Genomic DNA, 12496 nt, shown 5'->3' with positions numbered 1-12496 from the left:
CGAAAGGCAGCAACATACCAGCTACTAGGAAGAAAAATGAACTCTATCGCAGCCAAAACTAGGACAATATCCACCCCTAATTCCATACCATATACGTCATGCTTAGGTCCAACACTTTTCAATTAATCACCGCCACCTTTCCTGTCTTTTGATTGTTGTCTCTCTCCGTGCTACCCCAGCCCGAGAGACAACATCACTTGGCTGCCTGGACGTCTGCTCCCCAAGCAGGGACACCAGAGACAGACACACCGTGTCTAGCTCAAGTGCCAATTTATTGCTGCGTAGCATAGCTTCTTATACACATGACTGCCCCAGATCCCCGTGACCCTTTGCCCCACCCACGGTCCCTCCCAATCCTCCCCCCCACATTGATGTGCACACAAAAATATCATGCCCTTACTCTGTTGGTGTCTGTAACAATAACAATAACAACCTACTCCTTTTGTGTCTTTTTTTTTTTTGTCTTTTTTTTTTTTTTTCTCCCAGTTCTTTCCTTCATTGCATTGGATAAATAGATCTGTAGTGCTGAGCTGCCTCCTGGGTCAAACCACTGCAAGTCTTTTTGGTGCCTAGCATGGAGCACAAAGGTTGAGATGACAAATCGGACCAGAGCATTTTAAAAGTAAATTGTTATAAGCAATAGATCAGTTTAACAGTTGCTTTAACAGTTGCTGATCACAATGTTGATCTTTTTGATCTTGGGGCTGTTGTGCTTGTTTTCAGAATTGTGTTGTATAGCACATCACTAACTGTCTGTCTTCCATGTCATGCTGTTCATCAATTCTGGGGGCTGGTTTAAGGTTACTGTTTTGATGTATGGGATAACACTGACTTATGACAGGATAAAATTATTGCCACCTCTGTACCTCGGGAACCATCTCTTCATCTCTTAGAAACTATTAATAGTTACATTATTTTACACTTTTTGCCTTTTCTCCTGTGCAGGGTGGGGCAGGAGGTGGGGGGATGGAACTGGTGTGGACAGTGGGGGACGTTTCTCCCCACTTCTTCACTCTCCCTTTCTTCTTCTCCTCCGGGCTAATTACAATAGCTCTTGAAAGCTTTGAATATCCGTGGGATGGCCGAACCAGCATGTTTCTGTTGTCCCATCTCCTAAATGTGATTCAGGTTTTGTATAATTTTAAACAACTACTTAAGCATGCCATCCAGAGATCTTTCCAGAGGCAGGAGAGTTAGGAGTGGCAGGGACTGTGTGAGGATATGGGCAGGAACCTAGAGCAGTGGGCACCTCCAGTGCTTTGGAGCTTCACCTCTGAGAATGTGCAGAATCCTAGAAAAAACTGTGAAATGCTTGAAAACTGCGTGTGATCACCCTGGCATTTCCAAAGAGACACAAATTACTGGAATGTGCTGGGGCTTGACCTGTGCTTAACAAGCCACAGGCAACACGTCTCCGACCCCTGGGACTTTTCCTGCAGGCACACGCCAGTCCCTGTGGCAGGCCCATCAGCCACTCCAACTTCTCCTGGACAGTTGCTCCATTCTGTCAGTTGTTAATTTCTGTAGGCAGATGACTCACCCTGATTGTGCTGTCTCTCACAAGATAACAGCAACAGGAGTTGCAGGACGCTTTAGAGAATACGGCAGTAAGCAGTTGAACGGAATTACAGCATAGACTCAGGTAAGGGCAGGGGATGTAAAGCTGCCACGTTCCACCTTTTCTGTGCTTTTTTTCCATCCATTTTTTCGTTTGGTGTGGAGCTCAGTCCTCCATGTCTTGAAGCTGTGCAGGGACAAAATCAGAATGGCCAAATCCTAACTGGAGCTCTATCTGACTATTACTAACAAAAAGAGTAATTATATATATATATATATATATATATATATACACATATATATACACATAACAAGAGCATTAAGGAGCATCTCCATTCTGAATTGGATGTGAGGGGAATGATAGTGACATAGAACCATAGAAGACATGAGGAAAAGGCTGAGGTACTTAATTCCTTCGTTGCCTCAGTTTTTAGCAGCAAGACCAGTTGTTCCCCTGGTACTCAGCCTCCAGAGCTGGTAGATAGGTACAGGGAGCAGAATGAAACACTCATAATCCAGGAGGAAATAGTTAGAGAACTGCTACTCCACTTAGATATACACACATCTATGGGGCAGAATTGGATCCACCTGTCACTACTGAGGGAGCTGGCAGAATCACTTGCCAACCTGCAACCATCATTGATCAGCAGTCGTGGCTATCAGGGGAGGCTGCGGTCAACTGGCGACTAGCAAATGTGACGTCTGTCTACAGGAAGGGCTGGAAGGAGGAGTCGGGGACCTACGGATCTGTTATTCTGTCCACGATGCTGGGAAAGCTCATGGATCAGATTATCCGGAGTACCATCACACAACACATTTCCCCCTGTACTCGGCTCTGGTGAGGCCGCACCTCGAGTACTGTGTTCAGTTTTGGGTCCCTCGCTACAAGAAGGACATCGAGGTGCTTGAGCGGGTCCAAAGAAGGGCGACGAAGCTGGTGAGGGGCCTGGAGAACAAGTCCTACGAGGAGCGGCTGAGGGAGCTGGGCTTGTTCAGCCTGGAGAAGAGGAGGCTCGGGGGCGACCTTATTGCTCTCTACAGGTACCTCAAAGGAGGCTGTAGTGAGGTGGGGGTTGGCCTGTTCTCCCACGTGCCTGGTGACAGGACGAGGGGGAATGGGCTAAAGTTGCGCCAGGGGAGTTTTAGGTTGGATCTTAGGAAGAACTTCTTTACCGAAAGGGTTGTTAGACACTGGAACAGGCTGCCCAGGGAAGTGGTGGAGTCACCATCCCTGGAAGTCTTTAAAAGACGTTTAGATGTAGAGCTTAGGGATATGGTTTAGTGGGGACTGTTGGCGTTAGGTCAGAGGTTGGACTCGATGATCTTGAGGTCTCTTCCAACCTAGAAATTCTGTGATTCTGTGATTCTGTAACACTGAAAGAACAGTCGGGTGATCAGGCCATTTCAGTAGGTGGTTATCAAAGAGAGGTCCTGCTTGACAAATCTGATCTCCTTCTAAGACAAGGCAATGTGCTCAGTGGATGAAGGAATGGCTGTGGATGTGGTCTACCTAACCCTCCGTAAGGCTTTCGACACCTTTTCTCACAGAATTCTCCCGGAGAAACTGGCTGCTCAAGGCTTGGGCGCATGTATGCTTACCGTTGCGTCCCGCATGTTCGTGGGAAACCCGGTGCTAAATCATTTGTAGACGACCTGATTCTGGGTCAGGGTTCCGTACGTAGCAGAGCAGCTCCCTCGCTGCGATCTATTGAGAGTCAGCCCTTGACACGAGTTTTTGTCACTTTTCGCCCTTGCCACCACCGGGCGGAGGAGGGAAAGGCAAGGGGATGCAGTTGTCACGCGCAGACCTGCGCCTGCCTGCCGTTCACTCGTTCCCCCCTCGGGGGAGAACACTCTCGCTTTTCTCCCTCTTTTCCCTCTTACCCTCTTCCCATCACACGGCCCCACTTCCCCGCTCCACGCGGCATGGATTGGGTCTCTCTCCCGTCTCCTTCCCCGTTTTTTTTCCTCCCCCCCCCCCCCCCCCCTTCCCGGGTCTGAGTTGACCTGGCGGCTCCGGCTCTGTTGGAGAGGGTCCAGAGGAGGGCGACGAAGATGGTGAAGGGCCTAGAGGGGAAGACATATGAGGAGCGGCTGAGGGCGCTGGGCCTGTTCAGCCTGGAGAAGAGGAGGCTGAGGGGGGACCTCATCACAGTCTACAACTTCCTTGCGAGGGGGAGTGGAGAGGCAGGTGACCTATTCTCCGTAATCACCAGTGATAGGACCCGTGGGAAAGGTGTTAAGCTGAGGCAGGGGAAGTTTGGGCTGCACATCAGGAAGAGGTTCTTCACCAAGAGGGTGGTCGCACACTGGAGCAGGCTTCCCAGTGAAGTAGTCACTGCACCAAGCCTGTCTGAATTGAAGAAGCGATTGGACTGTGCACTTAGTCACATGGTCTAAACTTTTGGGTAGACCTGTGCGGTGCCAGCAGTTGGACTTGAACGTTATGGGTCCCTTCCAACTCGGGAGATTCTACGATTCTACGATTATTTCTTCATTATCTCTAATTCAGGAACGTGTGCAATAGTGCAAAGCCACCTACAAATTCCTTTCCCACACAAGACCCACAAGGATCATTGAGTCAAACGCCAGGCTCCACACAGAACCACCCATTATCGGAGGATGTTAGAGCGTTGTGCAAACGCTTGACTTGACTTGACTTCCAGCAGGCTTGGAGCCATGCCCAATGCCCTGGGCAGCTTGTCCCAGTGCCCGACCACCCTTTCAGTGAAAAACCTTTTCCTAACACCCAGCCTCTGCCTCCCCTGTCCCAGCTCCGTGCCATTCTCTTGGGTCCTGTCACTGTCCCCAGAGAGCAGAGCTCAGCACCTGCCTGTGGTGCAGTTGCCTGAAGTAACTAGGAAAATAAAACTAACATTCACATCTTAAAGAAAATGCACAGCATTGAAAAGGCTTTCAGGGTAGGGCGTAGCTGCATTACCTGAGCATTCCCTAGGCTTCCAACCTTAGATGCTATTGCGCTGGGGGAACCTGGTGTGCTAGCTCTAAGGAACAGCACGGAGCATAGAGTGGAGTGGAGACACCATGGCTAGGCTCTGTGACCAGGTGCGGACTCGATTGTTCCTGTGCACGCTGAGACCGATAAGCTGCACTTTTTGCTACCCTGAGCCAACGACCTGTCATGTTTTGACAAATGCTGTATTCTAATGTACTTTTGCTCATTATTGTGGTGGTTTTACCGTGCTGGGCAGCTAAACCCCACAACCGCTCTCTCACGCCCCCTCCTTTAGATGAGGAGGGGGAGAAGTAAAGCAAAGAACAACTCACGGGTTGAGATAAGGATAATTTAATTAAAGGGAAATAACTATAATAATTAAATCAAGACTACTATGAACTAAAAATTTAACTAAGGAGAAATAAAAGGGAAAGGGGAAAAGGGAGGGGAAAAGGGAAAATAAAAAGAAGGGAGGAAAACAAACCAACAAAATAAATGAAAGCTATATGGAAGCGCAGAGGAAAGAAATTACTCTCTACTTCCCACAAATGAGCGATGATTGACCGCGTCCTTGAAGCAAGGCCTCAACGCACGCAGCCAGTGTTCCAGAGGAGGACCGACGTCTTCTCAACGAGAGCCCACCCCTCCCCTCTTCTTCCTGTTTCCACCTTTTATTGCTGAGTGTGACATCACATGGTATGTGTCCTGGTTTCAGTTAGCACAGAATTAATTTTCTTCCTAGTAGCTGGTGGAATGCTGTGTTTTGGCTTAGGATGAGAAGAGTGCTGATAACACCCCAATGCTTTAATTGTTGCAGAGCAGTGCTTATACTAAGCCAAGGACATCTCAGCCTTTTGCTCTGTCCTGCCAACGGGCAGGCTGGGGGTGCAGTAAGAGCTGGGAGGGGACAGACCCAGGACAGGTGACCCAAACTAGCCAAAGGGGTATTCCATACCATCTGACGTCATGCTAAACAATATATAGGGGTGGCTAGCTGGGGGGAGGGGGCCGGACTGCTCGGGGTTAGGCTGGGCATCGGTCAGCGAGTGGTGAGCAATTGCATTGTGCATCACTTGTTTGTACATACTATTACTTTCGTATTATCACCATTGTATCATTATTATTATTATTGTTATTATTATATTTGTTATTATTATTTTCCTGTCTTATTAAACTGTCTTTATCTCAACTCATGGGCTTCACTCTCCATTTCTCTCCCCCGTCCCAGAGAGGGAGGGGGGAGGGTGAGCGAACGGCTGCGTGGTGTTTAGCTGCCGGCCGGGTTAAACCACGACAGCTGCCCTAGTGATGTTTCTCTCCTCACCTTTTGCCCACCCCCTAGGAGGGTTAGAGAAAGGCCCGATGCTGTGCCACTGCTGCTCAGCAGTAGACACAACACTGGTGTGATAACACTGCTGTTCCAGCTACAAGTCCAGAGTACGGCACTGTATGGGCTGCTGCCGGGAAAGTTAACATTCCAGCCAGACCCAGTACAATTATAATATCATTAAAATGCCAAAACACACCTCCATCCCAAAAGCTCCCTGCTTCCAAGGTGCGACCACCCCTCTCTGAGCATGTGCTCTGAATTTCTCAGAGCCTACTACTTTAAACAGAGACAAGAAACCTTTTCACCAATCCTAACTAAAATATGCTTGACTAGAGTCACTCAAGCTCCACCTCATAAATTGGCCTAAGAGAGAGGGTGTGTCAGGGAAGATACCATTGTTAGGGAAGGTACCATCATTAGGGAAGATACCACCATCAGGGGAGACGCCATCCCAAGGGAATACACCATCCTGAGGACCTCCTGACTCCTGGGATCAGTCGACGGACTGAGCCTCTCTTCTCGCCCATTGGGACGCCTTTGGGTGAGATTTGAACACTAGGTTATATCGTGTGTCTCTGCGGAAACTTAGGAATCTCTATAGAGTCTTTGTGCCTTGTAACGCGTTCATTTCCAGGCTGCGCACCTGTGCCACCTCTGTATTTCATACATGCGTTATTGGTGAATCCGTGATTGTGATAGTTCAGGACCCTGAATCTGACCGGACCCGTAACGGTTAATCGGCTACACCCCTAAATGCCACACTGCCCCTCTGCTCCCCTCGTGAGGGAGCTGCAGGCCGCCAGGAGGCCTCCCCTCACTCTCCTCCAGGCTGAATTCTGACACGTATTCAACTTGCTGTCGACCAAAACCCCCAGATCCCTTTCTGCAAGGCTGCTCTCCAGCCTCTTCTGCTGGCCCTAAGTGGAACCCTGGGGAACCCCACTAGGGACTGGTCAACAGCCTGATGCAACCCCATTTCTGTAACCCCTTGAGCCCAACCCATCAGCCAACTTTTCACCCTAAACCGCATGTATTTATCTAGCTGTACAATGGACATTTTGTCCAGAAGGATACTGAGAGAAACAGTACTGAAAACTTGATGGAAATCCAAAACCTGGCATCCCTTGCTCAACTAGACGGGTGATGCTGTCATAAAAGGAAATTAAGTTTGTTAAACAGGACTTTCCCCTCATGAACCTGGGTGGGCTGTGATCAACTGCGTTGTCTTTCCGGTGTTCTTCAGTAATGCCCAGAAGAGTTTCTCCGTATTTTTACTAGGCTCTGAAGAGAGACTGGCAGGTCTGTAATTATTGGGCTCTTCTTTCTTGCCCTTCTGGAAATCTGTCACAATGATTGCCAGCCTACAGTCAACTTGGACCTCTCTGGGCTCCCAAGACCATTGAAAAATAATTGAGAGAGGTCTCACAAGGAGATTAGTCGGCCCTCTGAGAACCCTGGAATGAATCCCCTCAGGCCCCGTAGACTCATATGCATCCAGTGTGGGTTTGGCTAGGAGGTTTTTGTTACCGCACTCATGGCCCCCCAACTCTGGGCCCCTTGGGTCCCAGAGCCCATCATTGCTCTTGAAGACAGAGGCAGAAGAGACATTAAATGGCTCTGCTTCGCCTATGTCTGTGTTTGTGAGGTGACCATCCTCAGCAAGTAACGGACCAATGTTTCCTCTAGCCCTCCTTTAGCAGTTCACATCTTCAATACACATATTAATGTATATATCTGCGTTGTTGCCCACACTACTAGCCAGCGTCACCCCTGAGCTTTGCCTGCACGAATTTTCTCCCTACAGAGGCAAACAGCACCTCTGTAGCCCTGCCATGTCACACGACCTCGCTTCCAGTGGCCACACGCTTTCTTTTTGCACTTAAGCTCTAGAAGAAGATCCCTGCTCAGCCAAGCTGGCCTCCTGCCCCGCCTGCTTGACTTCCAACATTTTGGAATCGCCTGCTCCTGTGCTCTTAGGAGGTCGTGCTTAAAAAGATGGACCCCGATACCTTCCAAAACAGCTTCTCAGGGGATCTTCCGAACTAGTTCCCTGAGCAGCCTGAACTCTGCCCTCCCCGTGTCCAAAGTTCACAGAATTGGAGGGGTTGGAAGGGACCTCAAGAGATCATTGGGTCCAACCCCCCTGCCAAAAGCAGGCGTACTGGCAGTTTTCCTCCAATCGCCAAAGATTTTTAAATGTGAAGTGTCAATAGAGAGCTATTTGTGTTTGTATGTTCTTTCTTTGAAGTCTCTGATGTCTGGGGGTTTCAGAACAACTGCTAACAACTAGTAACTGTTATGACTTCCGAATGGGACACTATGCAAGCCCCTGATATCTGGCCAGGCGGCCAGGAGATTAAGGAGAAGAAAGAAGCTGAAGGATGGCTAGAAGACAAAACTTGCAGGGAACGCTGTGTAAGCTTTTGACATGCTGCCAAGGAGTACAAAGGGGAAGGACAAGAAAAAAAAACTGAGAGGAAGACTACGAGCCTTCAGCAGGAAAGACCCCCAGAGACCCCCAGGGGGACCACCAGAGACTGATGCGCATGCTCCAGTAGGAGGGTTTGGATCCCGGAAGCTAATTATAATAACCCATTTTTTTTAGGAGTAGTAATGAATATGTATCAGCCTAGGAGCATAAAAATCAGCTGCTTGATGTAACTGGTGTGCGTCCTGGTGGAGCAGAGACTCCCGGCGCACCCAGCGCTGTTTGCTTACCTCTATTCCTTTAATAAATTGTAAACTTTGATTATAATCCTATTTTGAAGACTGAGCCATTTATAACACAAGCAACAGGTCTAGGATGGCACCTTTCCTTGTTGTCTCCCTCAGTAGCTGTACCAAGGAGTTGTCATCAAGGTGTGTGAGGAATCTCCTGGACCTGCTTGTATCAGCTGTGTGGTCTTCCCAGTTAACGTCTGGCAAGTTGAAGTCCCCCATCAGGACAAGGGCAGTTGAGCTAAGAGAGGTCTCTCTTAGTTGCTTAGCGAATAATTCATTGGTATCGCAAACACCCACTGCAACATCCAAGTGATTGCTTTCTCCCTTAATCCTTACCCAGAAGCTCTCGGCCACGTCCTTGTGCCAGCCCCTTGCCTCGCCTGCCCTGCCTATCCTTCCTGAAGAGCCCATACCCGTCCATCACAGCACACCAAGTCTCGCTTGTTCTGGGATGGAGCTGAAGCTTCCAGCTCCTCCTGCTTGTCCCTCATGCTGGGTGCATCGGTGCAGAAACATTCCAAATGTGCTCCAGTGTACCCAGCGTGGCATGGAGCAGGCCGAAGGATCTCGCTAGCGCACACTCCCTCCCATTTTGGTGTGCCACTTAGAAGATTCTGTCAGGACAGAACAATAATGGATGATGCTCAGAGGGCCTTACGGGGCAAGTGAGCTTTCCAGAAACACCTTTTACCCTGATCTCCTGGGAGGCAGCAGACTTCTCCATGGGTTGGGTCAGGCCGGCATATGCGGCCCTCTGTTCTGCTCAGAAGGGAGTCACTTATGACAGTAACCCTTCTCTTCTTCTTGATGGAGGTGGTCGTGATACTGGGGAAGGCTGACTTGCCCTAGAAAACCCCTCCAACCTGGATGGACCTTCATGCACATCATCGTTTGTGTGTCCATTACTTCCAGAGTCTGTTGTTTCAGGGCACCTGAAAGGAAGGTGAGGTAGGCAAGGAGGGGTCCGCCTGCTGCCCCGAGCAGATCTAAACTTCCATCCCTTCGTCACTGAGATGCACTCCTTCTGCCTGATGGCCAGAGGGTAGGGGATCCTCCATTTCCTCTGCTGTGTCTGCCTGACGCATCTGTCCCAGGGCTGGCACAGTACAGTTCAACCTTCTCCGACTCCCTGGTGCTCCTCAGCCTGCCCACCTCCTCCCGAAGCTCTGCCAGGAGGCTGAGCAGTTCTTCTACCTGGGCGCACCTACCACAGGATGGGATGTCAGGAAGAATTTCTTCATGCAAAGGGTGGAACCGGCTGCCCAGGGCACTGCTGGAGTCCCAGGCCTGGAGCTATTAAAGAAATGCGTGGACTTGGCGCTAAGGGCCGTGGTTTTATGGTGGGCCTGGTGGTGTTAGCTGACGCTTGGACTTGAGCTGAAGGCCCTTTTCCAAGCGCAAGGGTTCTGTGACTCTTTCACTGGTTGAGTAGGCGCCATGCAGTCACCGGGCCCAGGGAAAAGACGTCCTTGGTGGCCTCCAAGTTAGCTCAGCGTCATGGCACCGAGTCACTGTGAAAGAGCTGCTGGAATAACGAGACAACAACCTAGTTCTATTAAAATATATATTGCTCTTTTGAGGACTGCTGCGGGGCTAGCAGCAACACAGCAGTGGAAATCTCCGTCCTGACATTGCCTTATGCCTTGACGTCAGGATCAGGGTGGTTTGAACTGCCAGGGAACGGACCATGGGTTCCGGGTCGTTCTCTGAAGGCTGGAGGACTGCAAAAGAAAGAAGAGCAGAGATGAAAACCCACTCCTTGCAGAGATCCCCAGGCATCCCCTGCAGAGCATGCCAGCCCCACTCGACTCTTCCTCAGGCCAGGAGGAGCAGGAGGGACAAAGGAATCCGTTGAAAGCTGCTGCTCAGCAATGTCCCAAATGCAGCCACCAGTCCTTCCCCACCTGCGCACCACAGGTCAAGTGGGGCACCTTCACAAGCTGGTTCCCTCACCACCTGCCTCCATCCCTTGGGAGGATTCACACACTCCAGGAATCTCCTGGACTCTTTCCTCTCGCTATTGTGCTTCCCCATGAGAGCAAGGGCTAGCAATCGTGACCCTGCTCCTAGCTGCTTGTAGGCTGTCTCATCTCCCTCTTCGTCCTGGTTGCGTGCTCTACAACAGGCTCCCACCTTCTGTCAGCCTTACTGCCCTTTCCCCTGACTCTTCCTCAGGGACACTCAACCCTTTCAGCGGCACTGCCCAGCTCCAGGCTGGGAGGCCATTCCCTGACACCACAGGCTACCCCGTCTCCTCTCCCTCGTTCCTATGGCTGCATTGCTCCTCCGCCCCGAAGCATTTCCCTGGAGCAGGGCAAGGCACGGGGGCCTTTGCCGCTGTTCCCCCAGCCCTAGCACACCCCCCACTGCCCTCACTCACCGATGAGGATTTCCTCCAGCTTCTCCTCGCTCTGGTCCTCGCAGTAGCGCGCAGCAAGACCTAGACACAGAGACCCCATCAGAGCCCCGCTCCCCAGCACGCTCCCAGCAGCGCAGCCCCTGGCCTGGCCAGCCAGGCTGTGCCCCCTCCTGCACCCTGGAGCAAGGGCCCAGTCGGGGGGCTCTGGGGGCAACAGGGCTGTGCCTCACTGCCAGGGCAGTGCCTGGGGCTGCCAAAGGCTGCCCCAAGAGGGACCCAGGGGCTGGGCTCACCAATGAATCTGACGGCCTCAAGTCGCACAAGGGTCTGAGTGGCCTTCAGGTAGGGCTGGCTCTGCTGCAGGTATTCTTCTACTCTGCCTCTGTCCTGCTGCAGCTGGAGAGAGAGAGAACGCAGGGTCACGGGGCTTGCACACCCTCTCCAGGGTCTCCTCCAGCATCCTGGGGGCAGGGAGGGCAGAGGGGCCTGCAGAAGAGCCCCCTGGGGCTCTGTGCTGGCAGGAAGGGAGCGAGGATGCGGCTGCAGGCAGCGGGCTCTGGCCGGGCGCGTTTGCCCAGCTGGGGCAAACCAAGTTGGGTCCTTACCAAGCACTCCCCGATCCTCCACGTCTGTTCTGTCTGGACAAAGCGCTTGAGCTCCTTGCGTCGCAGAAACTCTGCAGCCACGGCGAGAGCTTCCCCAGAGGCCTGCGGAGCAGCAGAGGTTGGGAGGTAGCAGCACAGCCTTGGGAAGGAGACCCTCTGTCCCCTCCTCTTGGCAGGGCTGCGAGCCTTTCCCAGCGCGTTATGGGAGGCTGTGGTGGGGGGCAGCGTGCACTGGGTTCAGTGGCCAAGGCAAGGCCACGGGACAGCCACCATCGGAGGCAGCTCATGCTGCCGGCCAGAGATCCCCCAGAGCAACCCTGTGGCATCAGCACACCCTTGCCCACATAACTGCTCAGCTCTGAGATCTGTACCTTTGCTACGCTCTCACTCTGGTCTCTCATATGAAAGTAGAGTGGGAGAAGGCTGCTGTGAACCGTCCTCTTCATTTCCTTCTTCCTTTGCCGCAGCACAGCCTCCACCACGGCTTGGAAGAGGCAGATGGAGTGCTCCTGCACCTGGCTGGACGCCTGGCAGGGAGGAGGACAGGAGGAATTTCAGCATTAGCGTGGCCGATGTGAAGGGAGCTCCCAGCACTGTGAGATGCTTCAGCGCTGGATCCTTCCCAGAGGAGCTGCTCAGGGGCAGCTGCAAGGCCTGGTGCCCGTGAAGGGCAACGCAATCGGTTGCCATCGCAGGCTGCCCGCCAGCCACCCCACTTTCGCCACCAGCCGCACCAGCCATGCCCAAGCAGAGCTCCCCAGTGTTATAAGTTGCCCCCTTAATTAATTTTCAGAGAGCATTGCATTAATAATAGAAAGGAAGTTATTGAGTAAGCAACAGCAAGCAAAACAGCGCTGGGCGGCAACAGAGTCTCGGCTCCACCAACGGCACGCACCTCACCCCCCCCAGGGTCCCTTTTTATATCTTGGTAATTCCGGGATTACGCAGCACATCCTGGTATATTCTGC

At 51.7% G+C, this 12496-nt stretch overlaps 1 long non-coding RNA gene across 1 annotated transcript; it reads left to right on the top strand.

Annotated features, from left to right (window-relative positions):
• Positions 1 to 4965: 4965 nt before the first annotated feature.
• Positions 4966 to 8598, top strand: LOC140000119 (uncharacterized). Its single transcript, XR_011805406.1, has 2 exons — positions 4966 to 5209; positions 7648 to 8598. It is a non-coding gene; the product is annotated as an uncharacterized lncRNA (long non-coding RNA).
• The last annotated feature ends 3898 nt before the right edge of the window (positions 8599 to 12496 follow it).

The sequence above is a fragment of the Anas platyrhynchos genome, chromosome 33, assembly GCF_047663525.1.
Source record: "Anas platyrhynchos isolate ZD024472 breed Pekin duck chromosome 33, IASCAAS_PekinDuck_T2T, whole genome shotgun sequence".
NCBI classification, from domain to species: domain Eukaryota; kingdom Metazoa; phylum Chordata; class Aves; order Anseriformes; family Anatidae; genus Anas; species Anas platyrhynchos.
The sequence above is the reverse complement of the archived record's forward strand: the minus strand, read 5'-3'. Positions and strand labels throughout refer to the sequence as shown.